At 46.0% G+C, this 27,099-nt stretch overlaps 1 protein-coding gene and 1 pseudogene across 1 annotated transcript in view; one reads left to right on the top strand and one right to left on the bottom strand.

The window, feature by feature from the left end:
- Window positions 1-27,099, bottom strand: part of WNT5B (Wnt family member 5B) — a 105,076-nt gene that overhangs the window by 14,472 nt on the left and 63,505 nt on the right. The window lies entirely within an intron of this gene.
- Window positions 855-27,099, top strand: LOC116859294 (annotated as a pseudogene).

Below are 27,099 nucleotides of genomic sequence, written 5' to 3'. Positions count from 1 at the left end.
ACTTCCCAAGAGCCGCTAATCCCGCCCCTCAGTGCCTGGCAAACCTAAACAGATCAGGGATCACTGCTCAGCTGTTCCCACCACGTTGTGCTTTCCATCAAACTTTCAGCTCATTAAAAATATATATTTTAAAAACTTCAAAAATAAAAGAAAAGGAAAGAAAAAAAGACTGCCACCCGTGTGGTGACTTCTTTCTCTGCCTTCCAGATATGCGGCACCTGGAATTGTATGCCATTCCCTCCCCCTCCCCACGACAACCCCTCAGGATGCTCTCTGTTCAGATACAGGCAGATGTGAGCCACCCTGGGCCTGTCACAGAGCCCAGTGGGCCAGCTCTCTGCCCTGGCTGACATTCTTGGCTTCCCTTGTGCGGAGCTGGGAGGAGAAAAGCCAAGACTGGCGACTGGTTTCATCGGCAAGGGCAGCGTGGAAACTTCTGGCCTCTGCCCAGCCAGGGTGGAGGGAAGCTGGGTGGGGATGGATAGGACATGTGGAAAGCCCTGACTGCGGGTCACAGTTGTGTTTTACAGCAGGACTTAACCAGGGGAGGCTCTCCTTCACGTAGGAAGAAAGATCTAGTAAATATGGTAAAGACAGGGAGAGAGAATTCCTTGTGCTGCCTTTTGTCCTGACTACAGATTTCCTCAGAGAAGGGTTGGGGAGGGGGGGTGAATCCCATATCAAATTCCGCAAACACAGTGAAGCATGGGGAACTCCAAGGTCTCTGTCCTTTAGAGGTAGAGGGTCAGGGGAGGGGAAGAGACCTGCAGAGGCCCAGGAGGAGCTGGGCAGACATCAGCTCTGCCCTACTTCTTCAGTCCGTTATTTGTTTATTCATTAAAGCCGTTCATCAGATGTGCACTGGGGGCCTCGTCTGTGGCAGTGACTGCTCTGAGGGCTGGAGTTATGGCAGTCAACAGGAGCAAGTCAATGCCTCGTGTGTCAGGTCCAGTGAACACTGTAAGGAGAAGGAAAGCCGGGACGAGAACCGAGAATGGTAAAGGGTGAGACCTTACATTCTTCAGGGTCCTGTAGGGAAAGCCAGACTCTGAACTATCTACCCAGCCCACCTCTCCTCAAACTGCTGTGCTGACAGGGAGGTGACAGGGCGGCTGTGACCCCACATCCTGGACCCTACCATGCCATGTCCTTTACTGAGACCGAGAGGCCCGGCTTTACCCCCACAACCAAAGGGGTGCCCAGCACACGCGGCAAGGGCTTTGACAAGGTCATTAGCTGTTCACAAAAGTCACCTCTGGGGGTTCAGGACGGACCTCCCCCAGAGCCTGAGAACTCAAGCAAGGTATGAGTCGCACATGAAATGGTGCTACATCCCACACCTGTCCTGTTGCCCCAAAGAGGCATCCGCACACCTGGAAACCAACCCAGAAATAACCAGCGGTCTCCATGGGAGCCTTTTCCTGGTTACCACTGGCCAGTTCATTCTGTGTGACTCAAGGAGGAGCTATGGAACGTTTGATTAAAAAAATACATTTTGCAGGGACACCTGGGTGGCTCAGTTGTTAAGCGGCTGCCTTCGGCTCAGGTCATGATCCCAGAATCCTGGGATGGAGTCCCGCACTGGGCTCCTTGCTCAGTGGGGAGCCTGCTTCTCCCTCTCCCTCTGCCTGCTGCTCCCCCTGCTTGTGCTCTCTCTCTCTTTCTCTCTGACAAATAAATAAAATATTAAAAAAAAAAATTTGCGGGGTGCCTGGCTGGCTCAGTGGTAGAGCACATGACTCTGATCTCAGGGTTATGAGTTCAAGCTGGGGTGTGGAATCTCCTTAAAAAACAGCACCTTTGCGATTTTGTTAACGTTCCTGACATCATCAGATAGACACTCTTAGCAATCTTGGGGAAGGGAGTGGCTCCCTTTGTGACCTTCTGGCTACACTGATGCCCCAGTGCCTGCCAGTGATTCGATGATTTCTGTGTGGGCAGGTGGGGGAGGAGAAGGAGTGACAGAGCCTTCTCTTCCCTCTGCCACTTCATTTCCGCCACTATAGGGAAAGATTCTTTTATTTTTTTTAAGTAGGCTCCACACCCAGCATATAGTCCAACACCGGGCTTGAACTCATGGCCCTGAGATTAAGAGTCAGACACTTAACTGACTGAACCACCCAGGTGCCCCAAGAAAGATTCTGTATGGATCTAAAAACACTTGGCAAACACCTCCTACCATGCACCCAAGTTCACTAATGGCCTTCCCCGTTTTCAGATAAGTGCCCACCCTTATTACACCTGAACACCAGAGCAGTCCTCTGTGGTCCAACCCAATGGTTCCACACCAGTTTTCCTGAAACACCGATCTCCCATCATATTCCCATCTGAAGACTTACAGTGGTTCCCAGCTCTTCAATTGTCCTAAACTTCTCAGCCTGGCCTCACTTTACATCTTATTCTTCTCCTGAAATTCCCACTATGGGGTCTCTTCTCCAACCTCCCCCTGCTCCTAGAACAAGCTCTGCTTTCCCCGCAAGCCCTCATTCTGTTCCTCTTCCCAGCAATGCTTTCTAGTCTCCAACAATACTTAAAGTCCGTGCTCAAGATTCACCTCCTCCATAAAACTGTCTTTGATTAATCCCACACTGTGAAAATCCTTCCATTGACTTGGGATTTCCTGGGCCCTTGTGAGGACCCCATCCCACACAGGCTGCCTCGGAACTGTGCACGTTTCTTCCAGTAGATGCAACATTTTCTGAATGTACAAACCTACCTCCCCTACTTCCTCTGTATGCGCCATTGTGCCCAGTATACTAGGCAATAAGAAATTGTTCTTGGTGGATAAGTGGTGACAGTACTTCATATTAGAGGCAACTTACTGAGCACTTTCTACACATACTAAGCTAAATATCTTCCAGCCGATTTTTTCATTTAATCTTCATTAAAATTCTGTGTGGTCTATGCCATTATTATCCTTCCTCTGAATATAGGGAAACTAAAGCATAAAGAGGTTAAGACACTTGCTCATACAGCAATGGAAGGGTCGACCCCGGCTTGGAATCCAGATCTTTCTGCTCCTCCCCTGTTGGTAGTTCCCCCGTCCCTGGAACATAACACCTTCTTCACTCTGTTTCTCTTCTTTTCTCCATGCCCCATTACTAAGGCTGTGACTAGTAAGACTGTCAGATAATAACACCCTGATTTATAGGAAGTAGCACAAAAAGCAATGTTTATCCCCCTCCACAAAAAAAAGGCTGATTGCAAAGTTGCTAGTATAAACACACACACACACACACACACACACACACACACACAGGGTTGGACGGAAAAAGCCAGACTTTTCTCCAACCAAATGATATCTGGATTGAGAATAGGTCTGGCGGCAGGGTGCCTGGGTGACCCAGTCATTAAGTGTCTGCCTTCAAATTGGGTCATGATCCCAGGGTTCTGGGATCGAGCCCCGCATCTGGCTCCCTGCTCAGTGGAAGCCTGCTTCTCCCTCTCCCACTCCTCCTGCTTGTGTTCCCTCTCTTGCTCTTTCTCTCTGTCAAATAAATAAATAAAATATTAAAAAAAAAAAAAGGAATAGGTCTGGCTGCTTAACGCTGGGGAAATTGAAATAGAACAATAGCTTTGAGAGAGCTGGTGTTTATGTTTATGTTGGGATAGAAAAGACAAACCAGGCCAACAGGCAGACGAGAGCTCTCAAGAAAATGGAAGGCAGGGCTGAGGGGCTCACTTGTTGGTTAAGCATCTGCCTTCAGCTCCAGTCCTGTTCCTGGGTTCAAGCCCAAGATCCTTGGGCTCCCTGCTCAGCAAGGAGTCTCCCTGTTCCTCTCCCTCTTCCCCTCCACCCAGCTCAGGTTCATTCAGCTTGGGCTCTCTCTAGCTTGCTCTCTCTCTCTCAAAAAAATAAATAAAATCTTAAGAAAAAGAAAATAGAAGGCAGCCTAGGGAGGCCAGCCTCTTGTGGAGACAAAGGAGGCCTTTAGGCTTCCTTATGGCCCAGCCCATATCTTCTTATTTGGGGGGTCTACTGTTAGTGCTAATTGAGATTCTGGAGATTCCAGGTCTCAGCTTTGTTTCTATCTTTTCTTCAAAGGCAAGAGTAGGCGGCAGCCTCTAAAGCCATTTATTATATGATAACCTGAAAATGTCTAAGACGTTGCTCCTTGCAGGGCTTGGGTCTAGCTGTGGGAAACACGAGAAACCTACTCTGAAAGGCAGGACCCACAAAGTGCCTGAGGAGTCCAAGGAAACCTTCATAGGATCGTTCAAGGATGCAGGACTGGAGTAGGACCCTGAAGAACGCGTAGGCTTTAAGGAGGAGAAAAGGGGAAGAAGGATTTCCCAGAAAGATGCGTTTGGTCAAAGACAGAACATTTCAAGGTGCTTCGAGAAGGGTTGGAGAGAGATTGCAATAAAGAAGGACTTCGATAATTTCCAGTCCTCAGAATCATTGTTTTTCATTCAATTTACGAAGTCTCTCTGAACCCCAATACTGAATTCCCACCGAGCGCATTCAGCGTCCGACGCCCAGGAAATCTCGCATGATCTGCAGGAATGGGACCTGCGGGAGATCAGTCACCTTTCTGACCATGAAATGGCGGCTGGGTAAATCTTCCCAGAGAGCCAAGGACAGCAGTTGAGATACTGATCGATCACGCTCTTCCTCACAATCTTGCTTGTTCTTTGTCCTCCAAGTCTCTTCCTGGATCCAGGCCTAAAACCTTGCTGTCCGTCTTGACTCCTCCCTCTCCCTTACCTTCCACGCCAAACCAATTGTCAAGTCCTCTTGACTGGGGCTCTGTAGTATTTACAAAGCGTATTCCCCACCCTCCCCGCCTGCTGCCCCACTCTGAGCTACAAGAGCCTGTGAATGCCTCCAACAATTTTAAGTGTCTTTTGTCTAATTGTTATCTTTGGAATGACTGAATGAATTCCTTCCACTCTCCGTTCTCTAATTTCCAGGGTAATAGCCAGCTACCAGGTTGCTCAAAGTGCGGTCTCCAGACTCACGGTATCAGTATGGCTTGGAAGCTGATTAGATATTCGAATTCTTGAGCCCCACCCAGACCTGCTGAATTCTGCAACTGCGGCCCAGCAATCTGTTTGCACACGCCTTCCAGGTGCTTCTGATGCACACCCAAATTTAAGAACCTCTGCCATAAAGCAGCGCATGGCGCTCTGTAAGGAATTAACAGGCTAAATCCTTCAGGGAACGTGTATCTGTGTTAATGGCAAATTTCTACCTGTCAGTGCCTTAACCCAGTGGCTCCTTATCTGGGCGCCCCGGAACCAAAGAACGTACACAAATCAACACTATCTCTGGAGGGAATACAGACGTCCAACTACTTCCCCTCCCTGATGGTCTACGGGTATGTAGACCCTTACAATTAATAAGACACTAATTCATTTGGAAGTGTTACTGATGATTGTGGGGGCAGTTGCACAACCCCAGGAACATATTAAAAACCACTGAATAGTACATTTTAAACAGGCAGATCCTATGGTACTGGAGTTATATCTCAACAAAGCTGTTACATTTTATTTTTTAAGCGTTCCTGATAAAGCAGCAATTCCATCTTGCTGGAGACGTCTGCCCACGTGCACACCAGGATGCCTGTCAAGAATAGCAGCGCTATTAAGAGCCTCAAACTGGAGGGGCGCGGGGGTGGGGGGGGTGCTGGTCAGTTAGTTTTCTGACTCTAGGTCATGATCTCAGGGTCATGGGATTGAGCCCCAAATGGGGCTCAGTGCAGGGTCTGCTTGTTCCTCTCCCTCTGCCCCTCCCTCCACTCTCTCTTTCTCTCTCATAAATAAACAAAATCTTAAAAAAGAGAAAAAAAAAAAGATTCTCTCTCTCTCTGTGCCCCTCTCCTGCTTCGCTTGCATGCACACACTCTCTTTAAAAAAAAAAAAAAAAGAAGATGCCTCAAACTAGAAACAACACACATATCCATCAACAATGGATGGACCAATTAATGAAATATTAGGCACTGGTGAAAGTGAATGAAGCAAGTTACAAGGGGAAATATATAAACTGTGATTCCATATTGTTCAGAGATCTGTACATGGGGAGGGCAGGGAAAGATTGACTGTGACTGTCAGGAGAGTGGTTTCCTCAAGGGTGGAAAGGGGACCCTGACAAGGATAGGACATAAGAGAATTAATCTCTGGAGTGCCAGCAATGCCCTATTCTCAACCTCAGTAATGGATACATGGCAGTTCCCTTTTTAACAATGTACTACGTTGTGCATACGTGCTCTGTGCACTGTTCTCTATATGTTTTGTTATACAACAAAACACATTTTTTTAAAGATTTTATTTATTTATTTGACAGACAGAGATCACAAGTAGGCAGAGAGGCAGGCAGAGAGAGAGGGGAAAGCAGGCTCCCCGCTGAGCAGAGGGCCCGATGTGGGGCTCGATCCCAGGATCCTGAGATCATGACCTGAGCCGAAGGCAGAGTCTTAAACCACTGAGCCACCCAGGCGCCCCAAAACACATTTTTTAAAAAGATTTTATTTGACAGAGAGAGAGCACAAGCGAGGGGAGCAGCAAGCAGAGGGAGAAGCAGGCTCCCCGCTGAGCAGGGAGCCCGACACAGGGTTCGATCCCCAGGTTCTAGAATCATGACCCGAGCTGAAGGCAGGCATCCCTAAAAAACATTTAAAAAAATATTTTATTTATTTGACAGAGAAAGAGCAGGCAGAGAGAAAGGGAGAAGCAGGCTCCCCACTGAGCAAGGAGCCTGATGCGGGGCTTGATCCCAGGATCCTAGGATCATGACCTGAGCTGAAGGCAGACGCTTAACCAACTGAGCCACCAAGGCGCCCCTTTAAAATATATTTTAAAATGAGAACAAGTCGGGGCATCTGACTGGCTCAGTCAGGACACATGACTCTTGATTTCAGGGTTGTGAGTTCAAGCCCCATGTTTGGCCTAGAGCTTTTTAAAAATAAATAAATAAATAAATAAATAAATAAATAAATAAATAAAATGAGAAAAAGTCTCCTTAACACCTAATGGTTTAAGGGGATCTTTATATATTTCCTCAGTGGAAAGTTCGACTATAGTCTCAGCGGTCACGTGACCTTCTGTGGGGAGGAGTTTAAAAAAGGGTCCTCATATTTAAAAAGAAACCTTTGCCTGAAACGCAGGTTGAAAAATGTAGGCTCAGAGACAACCACTTGGGATAACTATTTGATGGTGTGTGGGGTTTCTGGGGAGGGAGGGTGTTGTTCAGCACAAACCACAGAGGGACCATGCGTGGAGTGCAAGGCCTAGATGGGCTGTACCCTTAAATGTGTACATGACATTGTACATGACCGTACCAGGCGCCGGCCCAGCGTTTTGTTTCTTCTCTTCTCCCTCCAGGAAACGAGGATCTGACAAAACCGCCTTCTGCCTGCTGCAAACTGCCCCCACATTTCCCCCAATTTTTGCCATTTAGTCCTATAGCTAGTTGTTTCTCTCATATGGATTTTTTTTCATAGAGACTTTTCTCCCTTAAAAATATTTTTTAAAGTAGTGACCAAAGATGAATGCAATTATGCACCAAAGACTGGATCAGAAAATCCCATAACCTCTTGAAGGAATCCCCAGATGCTCATCTTTCTTCTCAGCTCAATTAACATAGCCTTTCCCTGCCAGCCTTAATTATTTCTCCCAAGGGTCTCTCTCTGACTCTAGGTCTCTCTAGCTCTTCCTTCCAAGCTTTTCTCAATGAATCCTCTCAGCCCTGAGGCAGAGCATTCTTTTGTGTGGTCTACTTTCCCGACAGTTGGTGGAAATAAAATTAAAGTGTTTTTTGGAGCGGGTATTCCCAGCTTCCAAAATATTACTCATCTCCCATCTAGTGTCTTCTTTTTGTTTCTCTCATTTGCGGGAGAAATAATGCCCTGAGGATGGGTGTGTGTGTGTGTGTGTGTGTGTGTGTGTGTGTAAGGATCAGAGGGGGTAAGAGCATGAGATTTTAATCTGGCCCTCAAGAAAAATACAGAACTGCCCTTCCTTGAAGCCGTGTTTGCCATTCACAATGAGAAATTTCTCACCATCTGGGAAGTATGGGCACAAAAGGGACATAATAATCACAACACAGGGTGACAGGCACACAGAAATAGATCCGGAGGCCTCCACACTAAAATCTAGTTCTTGGTGTTTCAGAGAAGAGAGATTCCCAAGTCTCCAGCTCCTAGTGCCTGGAAAAGTGTGAAAGTGGCCACTCATACCCGGTGAGAATAATCCCACACACCAGGCAAAGCAAATCCCCGAGACTCCAGGCCCTGCACAGTTCCCAGAAGTGGTACATCCCAGCGGGCCCCTCCTTGTCCGTCACACTTGGGCTGGGGGTCGGGGTGGGAGGAGCAGTCCCTCCTGCCCAGAAGTCTTATTCTTTTTTTTTTTTTTTTAAAGATTTATATTTATTTGAGAGTAGAGAGAGAGTGCAAGGGAGGAGGGCAGAAAAAGACGCAGGCTCCTCCCCTGAGCAGGAAGCCCGAGGAGGGGCTTGATCCCAGGACCCTGAGATCATGACTCAAGCTAAAGGCAGACATTTAACCCACTGAGCCACCCAGGTGCCCCGGAGGTCTTACTCATACAGATGATAAGAAAGGAATTTTTCCTTCTCCTAAATCCTCATAAATTAATTTCAAAAGATGCTCTAACAAAGAAGGTGGCCACCCATCACTGTGGTATAGGAAACTGTTCTAGAAGCATGGAGCCGTGGTTTTGGACTTTGTTTCAAGAGAGTTGGGGAGTTGATGGGAAAGCGGTCTCATCTTTCTCCAAGTAACTTTATTTCCACTGAGTCCGGTTCTATGGGAAAAAATATTTTCCTGGGAGACTGCCACTCACTTCTGCAAATTCCCTGGCTTGGATAGGGCAAATGAAACAAAGAAATGGAATTTTGGCTCCCCATCCTGGGCAGGGGGATGACCCCTCTATGCCAGGGGCTATTAGAATAAAAATGTGTCTTGTGCAGTCAAGAAAATGTGTTCTTGTTTTTGCAAACTGAAGCATATTGTAAAAAGACCTGGGGAAATCTTATTATTTAAAAAAGCAGGCTCACCAACTGGCAAACAAAATCTCTTTGGCTAACACAATGATTTTAAATTTTTGGAATATGAATGTCTTGGTGAGTGGGAGGGGGTGCACAGGTTCCCTAATTCCCCCAAATTCCTACTGTTCTCCATTGCATTTCTCCAGGCTGCTTCACGCAGACATTTTGCTTGTCAAGTGTCCGAAGGCTTTTCAGTATGCCACTGTTATTTAAAGGAACGGTCATGTGTGTATTATATATTATATATGTTACATATACAATAGTCATTTTACTATAAGAATAATCACTCTGAACCATTTATAAATCTGGTTTTGCACATATGGACTTTTGAACACAATTATGCTAACTCTTCTCTTTTTCTAAACAATTCTGTCATTCCATCCCAGGAGCTAAGTTTGGATGAGAACTTACTGCCTCCCCTCGTTCGAGTCTTCTTGCCGTCTTGGAATATTACTGAAGCTGCCAGCCTTAGGCTTCAAACATGGGCAATTTCGACTTGGAAGGATAGGATGATTGTTTCACTTCTATCAACAAGTGGAAGGTGAAACTTGCCATGGAAAGAGTCACAGAAACAGCGCTCTGGATCCAGAGGCCTTGAGTGGTGAGTGCCGGCGACTGGCCCCCCAGCTGTCATGGGTCAGGTAGGTGCACAGACAACGGCAGTGGAAAGGCTGGCTGGCTGGGCTCCCACAGCAGAGTGGGAAGGACAGCCAGCCACTGAACTACGCCCCCCCGCCGACTTGTTCATGCAGAAATGACACTTGGCTTTTTATCTGGAGGGAAACCAGTCACTCTAAGTTATGTCACTGCCCCGAGCTGCCACTCCTGTGTTTCAAGCTGACCTTCAGATGGTGTTAGGAAAGAGCTCCTAGATCAAAGGGAAGAAGTGCCAAGGGCTTTCTAATGAGCAACACCGACAGAAAGCATTGGGTCCCTCTCAGACGCAGCCTCACTCCCTTCCTTGCCAGGTGAGAAGCCCAGCAGCCCCCTCGCTCGCCGTCCCCAGCGCTGAGACCTCCACATCTTAGTCGCCACCACGGGGCTCCCTGCCAGCCAGCTTCAGACTGGGTTCGTGGGCCTCACAGGTTCAGGTTTGGGGAATTCAATACAACTGAGCTGGGTGGCTGCTTCGGGAAAAAGCAGGATCACCAAATTCAGGCAGGCCAGGGCACGTTAAAGAGTATTTTGGTTCACTGCTGAGATTCTTTACTTCCTTTTAGGGCTCTTTCCCCGGCTTCCTTCATGGAGCCCCAGCCCTCTTGCTCAAGGGCTCCCGTTATTTAAGTTTGGTGCAATGAAGGCTACTGTAATAGAGGGAACATGTAGCCTATTACAGGAACTTGAGTGAGGGCGGCTAACTCTGTATCCCAGGGCCCGGGACCAAGACCCCCAACACCCCACCTATCAGCCAGGGAGATACACTTTTTCTTTTCTTTTCTTTTCTTTTTTTTAAGATTTTATTGATTTATTTGACAGACAGAGATCACAAGTAGGCAGAGAGGCAGGCAGAGAGAGAGGAGGAAGCAGGCTCCCCATTGAGCAGAGAGCCCGATGCGGGGCTCGATCTCAGGACCCTGGGATCATGACCTGAGCCTAGGCAGAGGCTTTAACCCACTGAGCCACCCAGGCGCCCCTGGAGATACACCTTTTCTATCCCAGTGACAATGCCACACACTGTCTTTAGAGTTATCATTAGGAAAAGGAGACAACGTAATGAAGTTGGGGGCAATTTTTCATGATTAGAATTAGATGTGTGACTATTTTGCATTTGCTGCTCAAGAGAAAAGGAAGTTCAGATCCAATGAAAAATGCCAGAAAGTAATGTAAATGAAATTCTTCCTGTGACTCCAATTCTAATCAGTACCCATTATTGAGCATCTACTAGGTCTTACTCAAAGAGTAAAAGAAATTCTTACAATCTTGTAGGGGTGAGGCAAACATGCACAAGATGCCAATATTTAGCAGAGTAACGTGTTATAATGGTACAGGTAGCAACTATTTTCTGATTGTTATCTTTTGAATCCAAGTACTGGTCCTAAGATAGAGTAATTAATTCCAAAGGAGGGCATGCTCCACGATAGAGTGGTATTTGAACATGTCGCTAAGAGGACAGGCAGAATTCCCACAAGGGGAGATGAGAGAGCGAGACCTGCCCACTGGGAGAAGTGCAGAGGCCTGCAAACACAGGACACACTTCAAGAGTTATAAGAACATCACACAACAATTTCATGTCCAAAATTCAACTATAAAAAACAGAAAGAGGGGCGCCTGTGTGGCTCGGTCAGCTGAGCGTCCGACGGTTGATCTCAACTCAGGTCTAAATCTAAAGGTCTAAAACCCTGAGATTTAGACCTGAGTTGAGATCAACCATGGGTTTGGACCCTGAACTGGGCTCTGCCCTAGGAGTGGAGCCTACTTGAAAATAAATTAAAAGATAGGAGCGCCTGGGTGGCTCAGTCAGTTAAGCATCTGCCTTCTGCTCAGGTCATGATCTCAGAGTTCTGGAATCAAGCTTCGCAACGGGCTCCCTGCTCAGCAGAGAGCCTGCTTCTCCCTCTCCTTCTGCCCCTTCTCCCTCCTAGTCTCATGCATTCTCTCTCTCTCTCTCAAATAAAGAAATCTTTTAAAATTTATTTAATTAATTATTTAAAAAACAAAAAAACACCAGAGGGGTGCTTGGGTGGTTCAGTCGGTTGGGCGTAAGATTCTTGGTTTCGACTCAGGTGGCGATCTCATGGGTCGTGAGACCAAGCCCTGCACTGCGCTCCTTACTCCACGGGGAGGCCTGCTTCACGGTTGTCTTCCTCTCCCCCTCTCCTACTTGTGCTCGTGAGCACATGCTCTCTCTCTTTCTCTCTCAAAGATATAAATAACTCTTTAAAAAATAAAATCAAAAAAGAGAGAGACAGAGGGAGAACCAAAGTCAAAATTCAAAGCAAAAAAGTCATTAACTGTTGGTGAAGCAGGCCCTTCACACTGGGACTTTCCCACGGAAGACCTGAGGGCCCACTCGGGATTTTGGGCTTCCCTCTGTCATCTGCAGGAACTATCCACGGCATTTAAACAGGAGAGAGGCATCATCGGATCTGTATTGGGAAAACTGCCGATGGTTTGCCAGCAACAGCAAGTGAGAGTCTAGGGGCCGGGAGCCCAGCTGGGAGGACTAATCCAGCAGAAACACGATAAGGGGCAGAAAAAACATGGTCAGCCCGAGTGAAAGGAAGGGGAGGACATGTGGTCTCTGTGTTACGCATCCATGAGAATGACAAATGTTAGTGGTGGGAACCAACCACCAGCACTGGCCCTCAGACCACTTGCCTTTGGTCACTACTGAATTGAAATAAAGAATACTGATGAGGATGTCTGGGTGGCTCAGCTGGTTAAGCGACTGCCTTCAGCTCAGGTCATGATCCTGGAGTCCCAGGATTGAGTCCCGCATCGGGGCCCTGCTCACCGGGGAGTCTGCTTCTCCCTCTGACCTTTCCCCTCTCACTCTCTCGCTCTCTTATAAATAATAAAATCTTATATAAAAAAAGGAATATTGATGATAGTATGTCTGCATGTGGCTTCGGGGAGAGCCCGCTTTTTTTATGCTCATCTCCAAGGCTCTATGAGGTGCTTGGAACAGGTTTGATATCCATGGGATCTGGCCATCTTGCAAATGTCATTGATCAAAAAGAGTCCCCACTATTGAAGAAACAAAGAGCTTGAAGTACATTTACCAACTAGAATGAGTCAGCAGAAATATGTGCATTAAAATGAACCAAAAAAAAAAATATATATATATATAGTTAATAGTAGAAATAGGGGCACCTGGCTGGCTCAGCCAGTGGAACATGTCACTCTTGATCCCAGGGTTGTAAGTTTGAGGCTCACATTGGGCACAGAGATTACTTAATAAAATCTTTTTTTTTTAAGGATTTTTATTTATTTATTTGACAGAGATCGCAAGCAGGCAGAGAGGCAGGCAGAGAGAGAGGAAGGGAAGCAGGCTCCCTGCTGAGCAGAGAGCCCAATGGGGGGCTCAATCCCAGGACCCTGGGATCATGACCTGAGCCGAAGGCAGAGGCTTAACCCACTGAGCCACCCAGGTGCCCCTTATTTAATAAAATCTTTAAAAAATAGTAGAAATAATTATCGATAACGTCTGCATTCCTGGGTTTGTATGTATGTACACATATATATATGTTTGCCCAAGAAGTTACTTCACCGCCATATTCTGTCTTCCCACTTCAGACCCTGAAAGCTATTTGTAGCAGAGCTCACTTGTTCGTCACTGAAACCACACACAGCTTGACTACGTCCTCCAGCCTCCAAAGGACTAAGATGTTGTCATGTGACTGGGTTCTTTCTAATGGAATGTTAGAAGAAATGATGTCTACCACTTCCACTCCAGGCCCACAAAATCCACCCACAAGCAGTCCATCATGCTCATTTTCCTTCTTTCACCTTGAAGCAGATAAGCATGGTGGCTTTCCAAGTGAGGGCTGAGGACAGAGTCCTTAAGACAGAAAAGCCCAGCTGCAAAAATTACCACTCAGAGAACAGCCTGCCAATAAGGAACATGCATTTTGCCTTTCACTTGGGCTAGGAACAAACTTCAATGGCTTTAGAGCCGATCACATTTGGGTGTTTGTACAGAAGCTAACCTTAGCCTAACTCTTACAACTCTCATGCTACCTTGTATGAGACCCATCTCTGTACTTGTAGAAAATCCCCCTTTTGGGGGCACCTGGGTGGCTCAGTCAGTTAAGCATCCAACTCTTGGTTTCAGCTCAGGTCACGAGGCTCCACACCCATCAGAAAGAAAACCCCCTTTTTGGACTGTCAACACTCCATTTTTATTTATAGTTGCTTAAGTGGTTTCTAAGACAGTCAAATAGACTTCAGTTGTAGGGGCATCTGGCTGGCTCAGGTCACCATCCGAGAGTCCTGGGACTGAGCCCTGTATCAGGCTCCCCGCTTAGTAGGGAGCCTGATTCTCCCTCTCCATCTGCCTCTCCCCCTGCTCATGCGCTCTCTTCAAACTCTCAAATAAATAAATAAAATCTTCACCAAAAAAAAAAAAAAAAAAAAAAGGGTGGGGGGGACTTCAACTATTGATAAATTGCTATCCTCATTAAAAATATAGAGAGATGGGGCGCCTGGGTGGCTCAGTGGGTTAAGCCGCTGCCTTTGGCTCAGGTTATGATCTCAGGGTCCTGGGATCGAGTCCCGCATCGGGCTCTCTGCTCAGCAGGGAGCCTGCTTCCCTCTCGCTCTCTCTGCCTGCCTCTCTGTCTACTTGTGATCTCTGTCTGTCAAATCAATAAATAAAAATCTTAAAAATAAAAAAAAATTAAAAAAAAATATAGAGAGATATCCAGTCACTCAGTCATATGAGGACAGACTGAGTGAGGGTAACAATGCCTAAATTCCTGTTCTTCGAGGTCCAAGACATTTTGTCTGTCTGGAAAGATGGTAAAGCACAATGTTCTTAAGCTATTAAAAAAGAAAAAAAAAATTTAATCCCATACTAAGCTATTTTACCTACAGCAAGATCTAAATACTAGCTTATCATATTTTACTAATGCAATCCTGGCTCTTGCTGACTGTGTGACCTTGGACAAGTCACACAGTTGCTCTGAGTCCTTGATTTCTCAATGACGTCATAAAACGCTGAACTATACAATCCCTAATGTCTTGTGCAGCCCTAACATCTCTGGCATCTACTGACCAGTCAACCAACCCAGGGAAACTGGCTCATTAAGTACATTGGGTGATTGATGGCTCTTCCAAAATAAATTATTTTTAAGATTTCCAACCTTTGGGGTGCCTGGGTGGCTCAGTGGTTTAAAGCCTCTGCCTTCCGCTCAGGTCATGATCCCAAGGTCCTGGGATCCAGCCCCGCATCAGGCTCTCTGCTCAGCGGGGAGCCTGCTTCCCCCTCTCTCTCTGCCTGCCTCTCTGCCTACTTGTGATCTCTGTCTGTCAAATAAATAAATAAAATCTTTAAAAAAAAAAAAGATTTCCAACCTTTAATGGAAGTAAAGCCTAATAAAACACCACACTAGGTTTTAGTTTTAAGTGACAGAAGTTAATTATGATTAACTCTGGATAGTGCCACTTAAAAGAGTCTTTTCTCATAATAGGTAAAAACGGCCATCCGATTTTAAACTGTATTTCTGGAGCACCTGGGTGGCTCAGTCGTTAAGCATCTGCTTTCTGCTTGGGTCATGATTCCAGGGTCCTGAGACCCGAGTTGGGCTCCCTGCTCAGCGGGAAGCCTGCTTTCTCCCTCTCCCACTCCCCCTGCTTGTGTTCCCTCTCTCGCTGTCTCTCTCTCTGTCGAATAAATAAATAAAACCTTTAAAAATAAATAAATAAGCTGCATTTCTTTGATCATTAGGGTACACACTTCTAGATGTTGATCAGCCGTCTGTATTTCCTCTCGCATAAGTCATTTAGCTTTAAGATTAGAACACTTGCGGGAGGATCCCAGAAGGGGACCTTCCCGCCTGCATCTCTCCCTCAGCGGCCAGCTTAAGGCGTCTAAAGTATCTTGCCCACAGCGGTGGGCTGGACGGACTGAACAGTTGCACTCCTCGCGCCAGTCCGGCCCTGTGCCTCCCAGAGCGCGCCTGCCTTCCATTATGTGCTCAATGCAAAGGAATAAAAGTGGCTGCGAGCAGAGCATTGTGGGCTTCCATATTTGTTCTCTTCCGGTGACAGCCTCATCCAATTTTCTCAGCTGAGAAGTCAAAGGGGTTACACATTCCACTCAGGACCTGGAAATCCAGGTGGCCTGTTTGAGCTTCTTTCTGCTTCTCCGTGAATAACGGTTCTCGGGAGAGGCCCTACACCAACAAGGCTGCTAATGGTGGGCGAGGCAGATGCGTCCTCAAACTCAGTGGCCGCAGAGGCCCTGGCTTTGCCTGGCTTACTCCCGTGCAAAAGCTTGTTTCGCCAGAAGAAACCCCGTGACGAGATACGTGCTGAAGTGACACAGAGAACGGAAGTGTTGAGTCAGAAGGCATGATTTGGCTGTGCGGTTTCTCCGAACCTCACCACGCTCTGTGGCCGGGGCACCGGCCCGACATGTGCGGGGACTCGAATGACGGAAGAAATCAACTCTCTCCCGCCATCTGCATTCTACCAGCAAAAGGAAACAACACTGTTACTTTCAAAAGCATTTAGAAATTCCGCGGAAATAAAATAGTTCAGAAAGGTAATGGAGAGGGTAATTCTTTTTCTCTCTTTTTAAGATTTTATTTATTTATATATTATGTCAGAGAGAGAGACAGCTCAAGAGAGCACAAGCAGGGGGAGCAGCAGGCAGAGCGAGAAGCAGGCAGAGGGAGCAGCAGACTCCCCGCTGAGCAGGGAATCGGATGTGGGACTCGATCCCACGACTCTGGGATCATAGCCTCAGCGGAAGGCAGACGCTTAACCGACTGAGCCACCCAGGTGTCCCTGGAGGGGGAGATTCTAATGAGGGTTCTCTGCAAAAACTGCCCAGTGGCCAGGCCCCCCGAGTTGAAATCAAGGAAACATTATTAGCAGGACTGCTGTCGGATCGCCGCCACTGGGGCACGAATAAGCAAGGAGTGTCCTTGATTTGCAAAAAGGGTCTTGTCCTTGCGGATATCCCTGTCTGGGATGGCAGTCACAGGCAAAGACAGCTGGCTGTGAAGCTCTGCTGGGTCACAGACAAATGTCCGTCAGTGGCACACGGCATCACCATGGTTTGCGTGACTGCCTGGCTGCATTTTTCTACTCCTATGTAGCATGCCCACCAACCATGGAAAGCCACGGCGGGGGGCACCCACAGATGGAAGCAAGAACGGAATGTAAAAACACATCCCAAACACAATGCCCAGCTGAAGATGACCAGACCCCTAGGAATGTTTCAGTGGTAAACATGTTCATGTTTGTGTGAAGAGAAACCACACACCCTATCCTAAAAGGCCAATATCAACAACCAAAAAGTCAACGGAAAACAGCACAGCATAATGTAGCAAGCATAACGGGACCTGATTTGGCTCGGTAGGGAACAGCATGGAATGGCGCGCAGCGAACAATAGAACTCTTGCATTTTGCCAAGGTTGAGAAAACAATTCTCAAAGACTGAGGCAAACCCAGAAATGCCTGTGTTCTCTCTTCCAGCCCCTGCCCCCTACCCCACCCCTGCGGTTGTTTCCCACAACACGGATTCATTCACTAATCCATTCTTTACAGAAGCAGTGTCCTCTTCCCCTCTCTCTCCCACTCTACTCCCCACCCCCAATATATACTAGCCAAAGAAAAATGATCAGAATTAGAGGCAATATTTGTTGAGTGCTGACTTCATCCACTGTACCAGGAGGCCTGGAGGTGAGGAGGAACAAAACGGTCACAGTCCTCGCCCTCGGGAGCCAGGCCAGGAAGGTCTGGGAACCGAGTGACAATCACAAGTAAGACGGGGCCGTGGGGTTACAGAGGGTGGGGGCGGGGGGGTGCCAAGTCCCCATGCCTGTTAAATTCTAGGCACCAGCTGCTGCTAAAATCTCTACCTGTTTGGTCAGCCTGTTGAACAAACAGAACTTGGGATAATTTGTATGCATAGAAGTAAACTGTCCTTGACCCATGAAACCCCCTGTGACTTAAACAAACAAACAGGTTTTTTATTGAAACAAAACATAGAGAAAAATGCACAAATCTTAAATATACAGCTTGATTGAATTTTTTACAATTGTATACACCCCCAAAACCATCACCCAGATCAAGAACCATTTAGCCGTGAAGCACATCAAATCAATATGCTACAGAAAAAGGCAGGAATAGAATCCGGTTGGATCTCTAACGTGCCTTTTAAAAGCTGTGTTATTGTTGTTGATTTTATTTCAATGTTTAGAGAGAGTTTCTTTTTTTTGTGAACAGAAGGGGGACAAAAGGAGATCCACTCAAGCAGGAGCTAGGTACACAGATACTCATTCGCAATAGAATTTTCTACTTGACTCGGAGTCTTTCTGGACCCCTAATATTGAAGAGATGTTTTGGAAAACATTCAGGCTCCCACCTACTGCTGCCACATATTTGCATCCCTTACATTTAAGTACAGGGTGTGAAAGCAGTTTAACTTTTATATGTAATCCGGGTGCCTTCTCTTGCGTAATGCTACAAACTTAGTTCCCGCCAACTTTTCTTTTTTTTTTTTTGAGAGCCATTTTTTTTTTCCCATGGTAGAACAGCAACAGCAGACAATATTATTTCCAGGTCTTCAATTCTCCTTTTTCAGCTTTATCTTAGAATTCATCTCTCTCTCTCTCTCTCTCTTTTTAAATATTTTATTTATTTATTTGTCAGAGAGAGAAAGACAGTACAAGCAGGGGGAGCGGCAGGCAGAGGCAGCAGGAGAAAGAAGCAGGCTCCATGCTGAGCGGGGACCCTAATGTGGGATTTGATCCCAGGACCCTGGGATCATGACCTGAGCCGAAGGCAGATGCTTAACCGACTGAGCCACCCAGACGTCCCTTGTCTTGGAATTCAAATGAACAGAATAAAAAAATAAAACTTGAGGGGTGCCTGGCTGACTGAGTTTGAGGAGCATATGACTCTTGATCTTGGGGTCATGAGTTCGAGCCCCAAGCCTCCCATTTAAGAGCTTACTTAAATGAATAAAACTAAAAAAAAAAGTATGGGGCGCCTGGGTGGCTCAGTCGGTTAAGTGTCTGCCCTCAGCTCAGGTCATGATCTCAGGGTCTGGGGATTGAGCCCCACATTGGGCTCCCTGCTCAGTAGGGAGCCTGCTTCTCCCTCTGTCCTTCCCCCTGCTCATTCTCTCTCCCTCTATCTCTCAAATAAATAAATAAAATCTAAAAACAAACAAACAAACAAACAAAAACTTAAAAAAATAAAACTTGGTATTTTTTTTTAAAGATTTTATTTATTTATTTGACAAAGATCACAAGTAGGCAGAGAAGCAGGCAGAGAGAGAGGAGGAAGCAGGCTCCCCGCTGAGCAGAGAACTCCATCCCAGGACCCTGGGATCATGACCTGAGCCGAAGGCAGAGGCTTTAACCCACTGAACCACCCAGGCGCCCCTAAAACTTGGTATTTTTAAAAAAGCAAAACCAACCAACCAAACAAACACACCCTCAGTTTGGAACATGATCCATGCATCCAAACTGAAGAGCCAGTTTCTCCCAGAGCTGCAGATAATTTAAGACGATCTAATGTTAACCATATGATTCTTTATGTTGGTCAAGGATTAAGAAGAGCTCAGATCTTAAACACTTACTATCTTACACAGGAAAACTTTAGTTCATGTATCAGTTCATGTAGTAGCTACAACTTTCTGCCAGTTTAGGGTACCTTACAAAATGTTTTTTTTCTTTTTTAAAGTTTATTTATTTATTTAAGATTTTATTTATTTATTTGTCAGAGAGACAGAGAAAGAGAGTGCACACACATGCACAAGCAGGGGGAGCTGCAGGCAGAGGGAGAAGCAGGCTCCCCACTGAGCAAAGGATCATGACCTGAGCCCAAGGCAGACACTTAACCGACTGAGCCACCCAGGCATCCCTATTTATTAGTTTTTAATAATCTCTACACCCATCATGGGGCTTGAACTCACGACCCCAAGATCAAGAGTCACATGGTCTTCTGAATGAGCCAGCCAGACACCCCCAGAATGTGTTTAATAAATGCTATGTTTTGGGGCACCTGGGTGGCTCAGTGGGTTAAGCCTCTACCTTTGGCTCAGGTCATGATCTCAGGATCCTGGGATCGAGCCCGGCATCAGGCTCTCCACTCAGCAGGGCACCTGTTCCCCTCACCCCCAACGCCTGCCTACTTGTGATCTCTCTCTCTCTCTCTGTGTCAAATAAATAAATAAAATCTTTAAAATAAAATAAATGTAATGTTTTGATAAACATGAAAATTATGATAAACAGGATATTAAATGAAGTATATAAAAGCAAATATGCAGTCCCTACAGTGATGCATTACAGACTACACATGTTGCTGATGAAATCATCTGCAAGCTAATTCAATTTTAGCTCTGTCAGCTACATTTCTTAGTTTATACACTTTTTTCAAACTGTGCCAAACTTTTAAAAAATTTATAGGTTTAAAATCAGAAAAAATGGAGGACTAGGCTGAAAGGGGATCCCAAAGATTGTCTTCCATTTTCCGCATAGCACTTTGTTACTAACATGCACAGAATCACTCTACCTAAAATAAAAGGTTCACGGGTCCTCCCTTATTGCAGTTAAATCAATTAGCTATCCTAACCACTTAGTAGCATAAGAAATCAGATTTCTGTGTACTGCTGCCAACGTCTGATTATCCTTCCCACCGCACACATCGAGTAAGGAGTCAATCCTGAGCCTGCACCTGAGTGCAGAATTCAAAGATGTTCTTTAGATCCCGGGAAAGAGGCACTCAACCTCAATTGTTCCCGGGACCCCAAGAAAATAATTTCTTTATACTATGCTTTATTGTCTCCATTTGCAAACAAACAAACAAGTGTTTGCTACTTAATGTCTGCACGGTGCTCTGAGAGCTGTAAAAGGCAGGTGCCATCTAATTACTGTTTTGTCATTGTGCCAAAATGTTGACAACTCCAATTCCAGTTTGTGCCCTCAGCCAGCTGAATCAAAGAATTCTCGATAGTTACAACAGTAGCCACTGACTGAGTCAGTTACTTGAACACTTTGGCTGTGAAGAGGTAAGTGAAAGGAAAAAAAAAAAAAAAAGTAAACAACAAATCAAAAACCTCACTGAATTCCAGGGCTCGAAACTGAGAGAAATTGTCCCAAATTTAGAAAACACTTGGACAGGGTTTTTGTACTGTTTTCATATCCCTCCCAGAAGAGGGAAGACCTGTGTCTAGTGTTACTGACATCTTTAGGAATGACTGGTATTCGGGAAAACAGCAGGATCACATGATGTAGAGATCTGATTTTTGTCTCCTAACCATCTTTCTTCCAGGGTGTGAAGAGTTAATTCTGGCTATTTTCTAGACCTTTAACCCTACCCTGTTGGCAGAAAAGGGAAGCTGGCTGTGAGCTCTGCAACACGGCCAGGGCTGGGGCCAGTCCCTCAGACTCCTCTGGGTCTGGGATTATGTAAGAAATGTAAATGCTCTGGTTCATCCATATAGAACTTTCCAGAAAAGCCTGGCTCGGCCCCAGTACCTTTTCAAAATAGGAATCACCTTCAGACTCTGGATCAGTAAGGCTTTAGACAGCAGAGTCCCAGGCCCGATGTGCAGTTACAAACCAGTTCTGAGTAAGATTGATCTTGACCCCTGCTTCCCTTTTAAAATATTTATCAAGATATGACAACCCTATGAGGATGACCTTCGCTGGCAGAAAGAACCACAGCCTGAGGCTATGGAGAGGCAGGAAAGTTAGCCTTCCATTGCAGGGTGGTGAAAGCCTGGAGTGTAGCCAGCCTTTGTCAGCCCCACAGTCTGTGCTTACTTCCCTCGGAAAAGAGAATTGAAACTGGCTAAGAATATTCTTTCTCCGCTTCCACCCCAGCCCTCGGTACTGACGCTCTGGAAGGAGGTCTAGGTGCAGTAACTGTCCCATCCCACAAACACAAAATAGTACTTCATGAAACGGGTATGTAGGAGCCTCACTTGACACCAACAACCTTCCGTCCTCCCCTCTCTCCGAATGCTCCGCCTTTCCCGCCTCCCCTTCCTCCCCGCCAGCAGTGGAGGAGTCATTGTTTCCAGTAGTGGGTTTTCCTTCCTTCATACCCTCCCACTCTCTTCTTGCCCTGGGCCTCGCTCCTCTTCTCTCAGCCTGGCCCTCCATGCCCAGGTGGTCAGCTTCGGCTCAAGGAGTCTCATTTGGAAGAAGCACTGAGTGGCCTGACTGTTCCATGGAGAAAGGGCTAATGGGGAAGCAGCCACTAGAGGGGGACATAATTACACACAAGTGCATTCCTTGGGGACCACAGGGGCCAGAGCCATCCAGGCGTCCACCTGTGGGCCTGGAGGTGTAAAACAGATGATCCGTGTATCTACCCACAGCACGCACACTCACACATGTGCTCTTGCTCTCTCACGCTCTCTCTTTCTCACACACATACGCATGCACATAAATACTGACCTACCTCGGCTAGCTAACCAACCGGGGTCTTCAAGTGTTGCATGAAACCCACACCAGGCCCTGGCCCAATACTGCTCCCAGTGCAGTCACTATCTCATTCCCTGCTAACCGTTGTTTTCACGGACCCGTCCTTCTTTGGTGTCATACAGAACCTGCATCCTAGCAAGATGGAATAATCAACCTGCACAGTGACTTAGAATGTGGTCTCCAGATGCAGACTAAGTTCAAATTCCCGTTCCACTAGCTGTTTGGTCTTGAGCAAGTCACTGCTCTGTGCCATAGTTTCTTCAGCTGTAAAATGGAACTCTCTCCACAGGGGATACAGGTTAACTGTTGTGAAGAACAGGTAAGTCCATCTGTGTAAAGACCTTAAAAGAAAGTCTAATGCACAATAAATGCTCCATGGATATTAGATATTTTCATTATGGCCAGGAAGTATACTAGGAGGTGACATGCATCATCCCATTCAACTCTCCCCAAACTCTCAAGACACAAAAACCACTAGTCCTATTTCACAGACAAGAAAACCAAGACCTCGATGCGTTAAATAACTTGTCCAAAATCACAGAGCTTATAAGTAATAGAGTCAAGATTTTAAGCCAGAATCTGTCTGACAGCGAAGCCTATGTTCTTTTCACTCTATCACTGCGGGGGGAGGGGGGAGGGAAATGCAGTCATCATGAGCTTATGATCTAAAAGATAAAAGATGAGTGGGGGAAACATAGTTGTTGTTGTTGTTGTTTCTATGTTATTTTTATTTTACTAAGAAGGGCTCTCCCTTTAGGAAGTATAACTTAATAGAAGTTTTGTTTTGTTTTTTTTTAAGATTTTATTTATTCATTTAAGAGAGAGAGCGCAAGCAGTGGGGAGAGGGAAAGGCAGAGGGAGAAGCAGACTGACTCCTCGCTGAGCAGGGAGCCCAACATGGAGCTCCATCCCGGGACCTAGCGAGCATGACCAGGGCCGAAGGCAGACGCTTAAGAGATTGAGCCACCCAGAGGCCCCCTAATAGAAGTTTTAAAGCAGGAGAAAGAGAACTGGGTAGTAGGAAGTTGCTCAGCAGTGGTGGCTGGTGTTGTGATCCCAGGTCAGCAGCATCGATATCACCTGGGAGCTAGTTAGAAATACCAAGCCCCACCCCAGACTTCCTGACTCAGAAGGCTTTAAAGGCCTTCTGATGCATGCTCAAGTTTGAGATCCACTGCTCTAAGAAAAAGTGTGAGCGTTGGTCGTGAAAACATACATTGAAGGCAGTAAGTTGGATGTTCTCTAGCAGAAGAGCAGGGTGGGACTACCGGTGACTGAATGGAATGGTGACTGACTTTTGGAGGAGACAAGGAGGTGCAGAGAGACAGATGGCTTGCTCTAACCAAAAGATCATGGTATCATGCACTCGCACTTTTGCTGCTTCTGTTCCTTTAACCTGCACGTTTCTTAAAAACAGGAAATAACATTTAAAAAAATGTTTAACTGTCAGCAAAAGTCTATCTACACAATTTGGGGGCACACCTGTGTGGGTGCCTCCCACCCCACAGTGCATTTATCAAAGAAAAGCCAAAATAGCATTTATTAGATCTCTCCTCTGTGCCAGGTTCTGCACTAAGGCCCTGCCTTTCCTGCAGATTTCCACTTCCCCACTCAGGGAATTCGCACAACCGTTCTGTGAACAGGAATTAGTTTCATTTTATAGATGAGGAAACTGAAGCTCAAAGAATTTCAGTCATTTTGCCAGAGGCTGTGTATCTATAATGGGAGAGCCGGGATTCCAGTGCCCAACTTCAGACTCCGAATCTGGTGGAGATTGAGCTCACGAGGCTGTCTTGGGAACAGAGGTGATCTAAGGAGTCCCCATGTCCCAGGCACTCAAGGAAGACACCCAGGGAAGCCACCCTTGCCCCTGGGTCTTTTTTTGGGCCAGGCAGAACACTGAATGGCTCTTCTTTTCCATCCCCATCTGGATGTGTGCATTCACCTCTCCTGTCAGAGAGCAGAGAATTGGGCAAATGAGGAGAAAGACCGCCAATAAAGAACATTTCTTTTTCTGTTTTCTCTCTTTTTTTGTTGTATAAAGATTTTATTTATTTATTTATTTGAGAGAGAGAATGAGCAGTGGGGAGGGGCAGAGGGAGAGAGAGAGAAGCAAAGTCTCTACTGAGCAGGAAGCCTAATAAGGGGCTCAATCCCAGGACCCAGAGATCATGACCAGAGCCAAAGGCAGACATTCAACCGACTGAGCCACCCAGGTGCCCCCAAGAACATTTTTTTTTTTCAAGGCAATCTAGTTTGTAAAAACAGTAGTGAAGTTCAAGCCACGAACTCAAATTTCCTGACTTCGGATACTGAATTCCAATTCCAGACAAGGAGGAGTTAAAGTTTCCTTGTTCTCGAAGGGGGGAAAAAAAGCCAAAAATTATTTGAAAAGGTGACTTTCTTTTCTATTCTTTTTTTTTTTTTTTTTTGCAATTAACCCGACTGATGCCTCAAGATGGAAGAACCATAACTAAGTATGACAATGTAGGGCCGCTAGTCATACAGTATTCTTATTTTTTTTCTAAACCACTATGAAAAACTTCAGCCTATTCTCTAAATAAGTTTCCACCCTATGTAATGACCTTCCTCCCCCAATACCTACTCAGCAATTCTAGGCTTTCCTAGGTGACCCTCTACACCAAAACATTTTATTTCTATCACTCTAATGGCACTGGAAACACACCAGGAAACACGCCAGTGAGAGCAGGTGCTCTCCAGCTCACTGCTCCGTCCTAAATCCTTAAAGGCAGAAACACCACTGCCACAACTCTATGTCAAAGCTCGAAGCAGTGCACAAAAATTGTTTTAACGTTTCCGAAGTACTGACTGAAATCTACCTTTTTAGATAGATGTTCACTGCCCTGGAAACAGCTGTATTTACACTTTTTTTTTTTTTAAGAGTTGCTTTATCTATCTGCTTTGTAACAAGTACCTAAGGTTTTTGTTAATATTTACAAACGACAAGTGATATTTAAGATTATTCTAGCATAATATTTCTAATCCTTTGGTTACGTCCCTGAAAATACCAAAACAGACATTAGAGTTAATGCTCGGAGCGCCTGGGTGGCTCCGTAGGTTAAGCATCTGCCTTCCGTTGGGTCGTGGTCCCAGGGTCCTCTGATCCAGTTGGCATGGGGCCCCGTGCTCAGCGGGGAGGCCGATTCTCCATCTCCCTCTGCTATTCCCCTTGCTTATGCTCTCTCTCTCTCTGTCAAATCTTAAAAAATAAAATAAAATAAAATAAAAAGTAACTAGAGTTAATGCTGAAAACTTGCAAATTACAAAATTACCAATGGCAACCCGTTTCGAGAATGGTAGTGACCATTCATGGGGCGTGTGTGTGTATGAGTGTGATCATTAGTAGCACCCTCTTTCGCTCTCCTGAGTTTTTCCAGTTCGGACAACAAATTGCGCAGTCGCCTTTCGTGGGTGCCTGCGAGAGCAGGGACGGCCCCCTGAAGCTTGGGCACGCCGCCTGCCCACCCCAGCCGCTGCACTCTGAGAATCTTGGCACCTCATCATGTGGTCGCCAAGTCCCCCTTCTGGTGCTTTGTGTCTCAGCGGAAGAAGATGAAGAAGTCTTCACGGGAAATTGTCCAGTGTAGACAGGTGTTGGAGAAATCCCCCCCGTTGGGTTTGGAACTTGGGGCCCTGGCGGCGCCACGACTCCCAGAGCAGCATCCATACACGGCCTGTACCGGGAGTCCCGGCACCTGACCACTGGGGGCGCTGTCACCAGTGCTACCCGGACCTGAGCGCCCACTGGATCCAGATCCAGAAGGTGGAGGAGTCCGCGGCCAGTGTGCCTCCGACCCGCACTGGGGCAGTTCCACCACTCCCAGATCAAGTCCCCGCTGTCCCAGAGGGTCCTGTGGCGCCAGCACAAGCCACGCGTCACCACCAAGAGGCCCAACACCTTCTTTTGGATGCAGAACCTCCCTGTCCCCAGGTCTGCCCAAATAAAAACTCCTTCCCCCAGAAAAATAGTAATAATTAAAATAAAAAATAAAGTGCATAGTCAACTTAAGGAGAGGGCTCTAGCTACCCAGACCCCAAACCCTTATTTAATGTGGTGGTTAAAGCCCATGTTTATAGGATATAGCAAACTAATAATTTGGAAAAAGTAAACAAATAGTTCAGGGTATTCCTGGCAATTTGTTAAAGGAGAACAATTTTCACCTATTTTTCCTTTTATTTACATCTTTATTTCGAAATGTTTATTTTATTTAAACATTTTTAATTACAGTGAAATATATATAATGTAAAACTCACCATCTTAACTATTTTTTGAGTATATAATTCAGTGGTGTTAAGTATATTCACATTGTGCAACAAATCTCTGGAACTTTCCATCTTGCAAAAATGAAACTCTATATCCAATAAACAATTCCCCATTTCTTCCTCCCCCAAGCCACTGGCAAACACCATTCTATTTTCTGTTTCTTTGACTTTGATTATTCTACATACCTCATATAAGTGAACTCATTTGTCTTTTTGTGACTAGCTTATTTCACTTAGCATTATGTTCTCAAGATGCCTTCACGTTGTAGCCTGCGCCAGAATTTCCTTCCTTTTTACAGCTGAGTGATGTTCTATTGCATGTATAGACCACGTTTTGCTCATCCAATCATCATCCATGGACGCTTGGGTTGCTTCCACATTTTGGCTATTGTAAATAATGATGAATGTACAAATATCTCTTTGAGACCCTGCTTTCATCTGGGGAGGATATAAACCCAGAAGTGGAATTGCTGATTATACATGTGGTAGTTCTATTTTTAAATTTTTGAGGACCCACTATACTGTTTTCCTCAGGAGCTGAACCATCCTACATTCCCACCAACAGTATGTCAGGGTTCCAATTTTTCTACATGTCACCAACACTTGTTTATTTTCTGTCTTATCAATAGTAGCTATCCTAATAGGTGTGGGGTGCTATCTTATTGTGCTTTTAATTTGTGTTTCCCTAGCAGTTAG

This window comes from Lontra canadensis, unplaced genomic scaffold (assembly GCF_010015895.1).
Source record: "Lontra canadensis isolate GAN:19392208 unplaced genomic scaffold, GSC_riverotter_1.0 scaffold153, whole genome shotgun sequence".
In the NCBI taxonomy this organism is placed as follows: Eukaryota; Metazoa; Chordata; class Mammalia; order Carnivora; family Mustelidae; genus Lontra; species Lontra canadensis.
The sequence above is the reverse complement of the archived record's forward strand: the minus strand, read 5'-3'. Positions and strand labels throughout refer to the sequence as shown.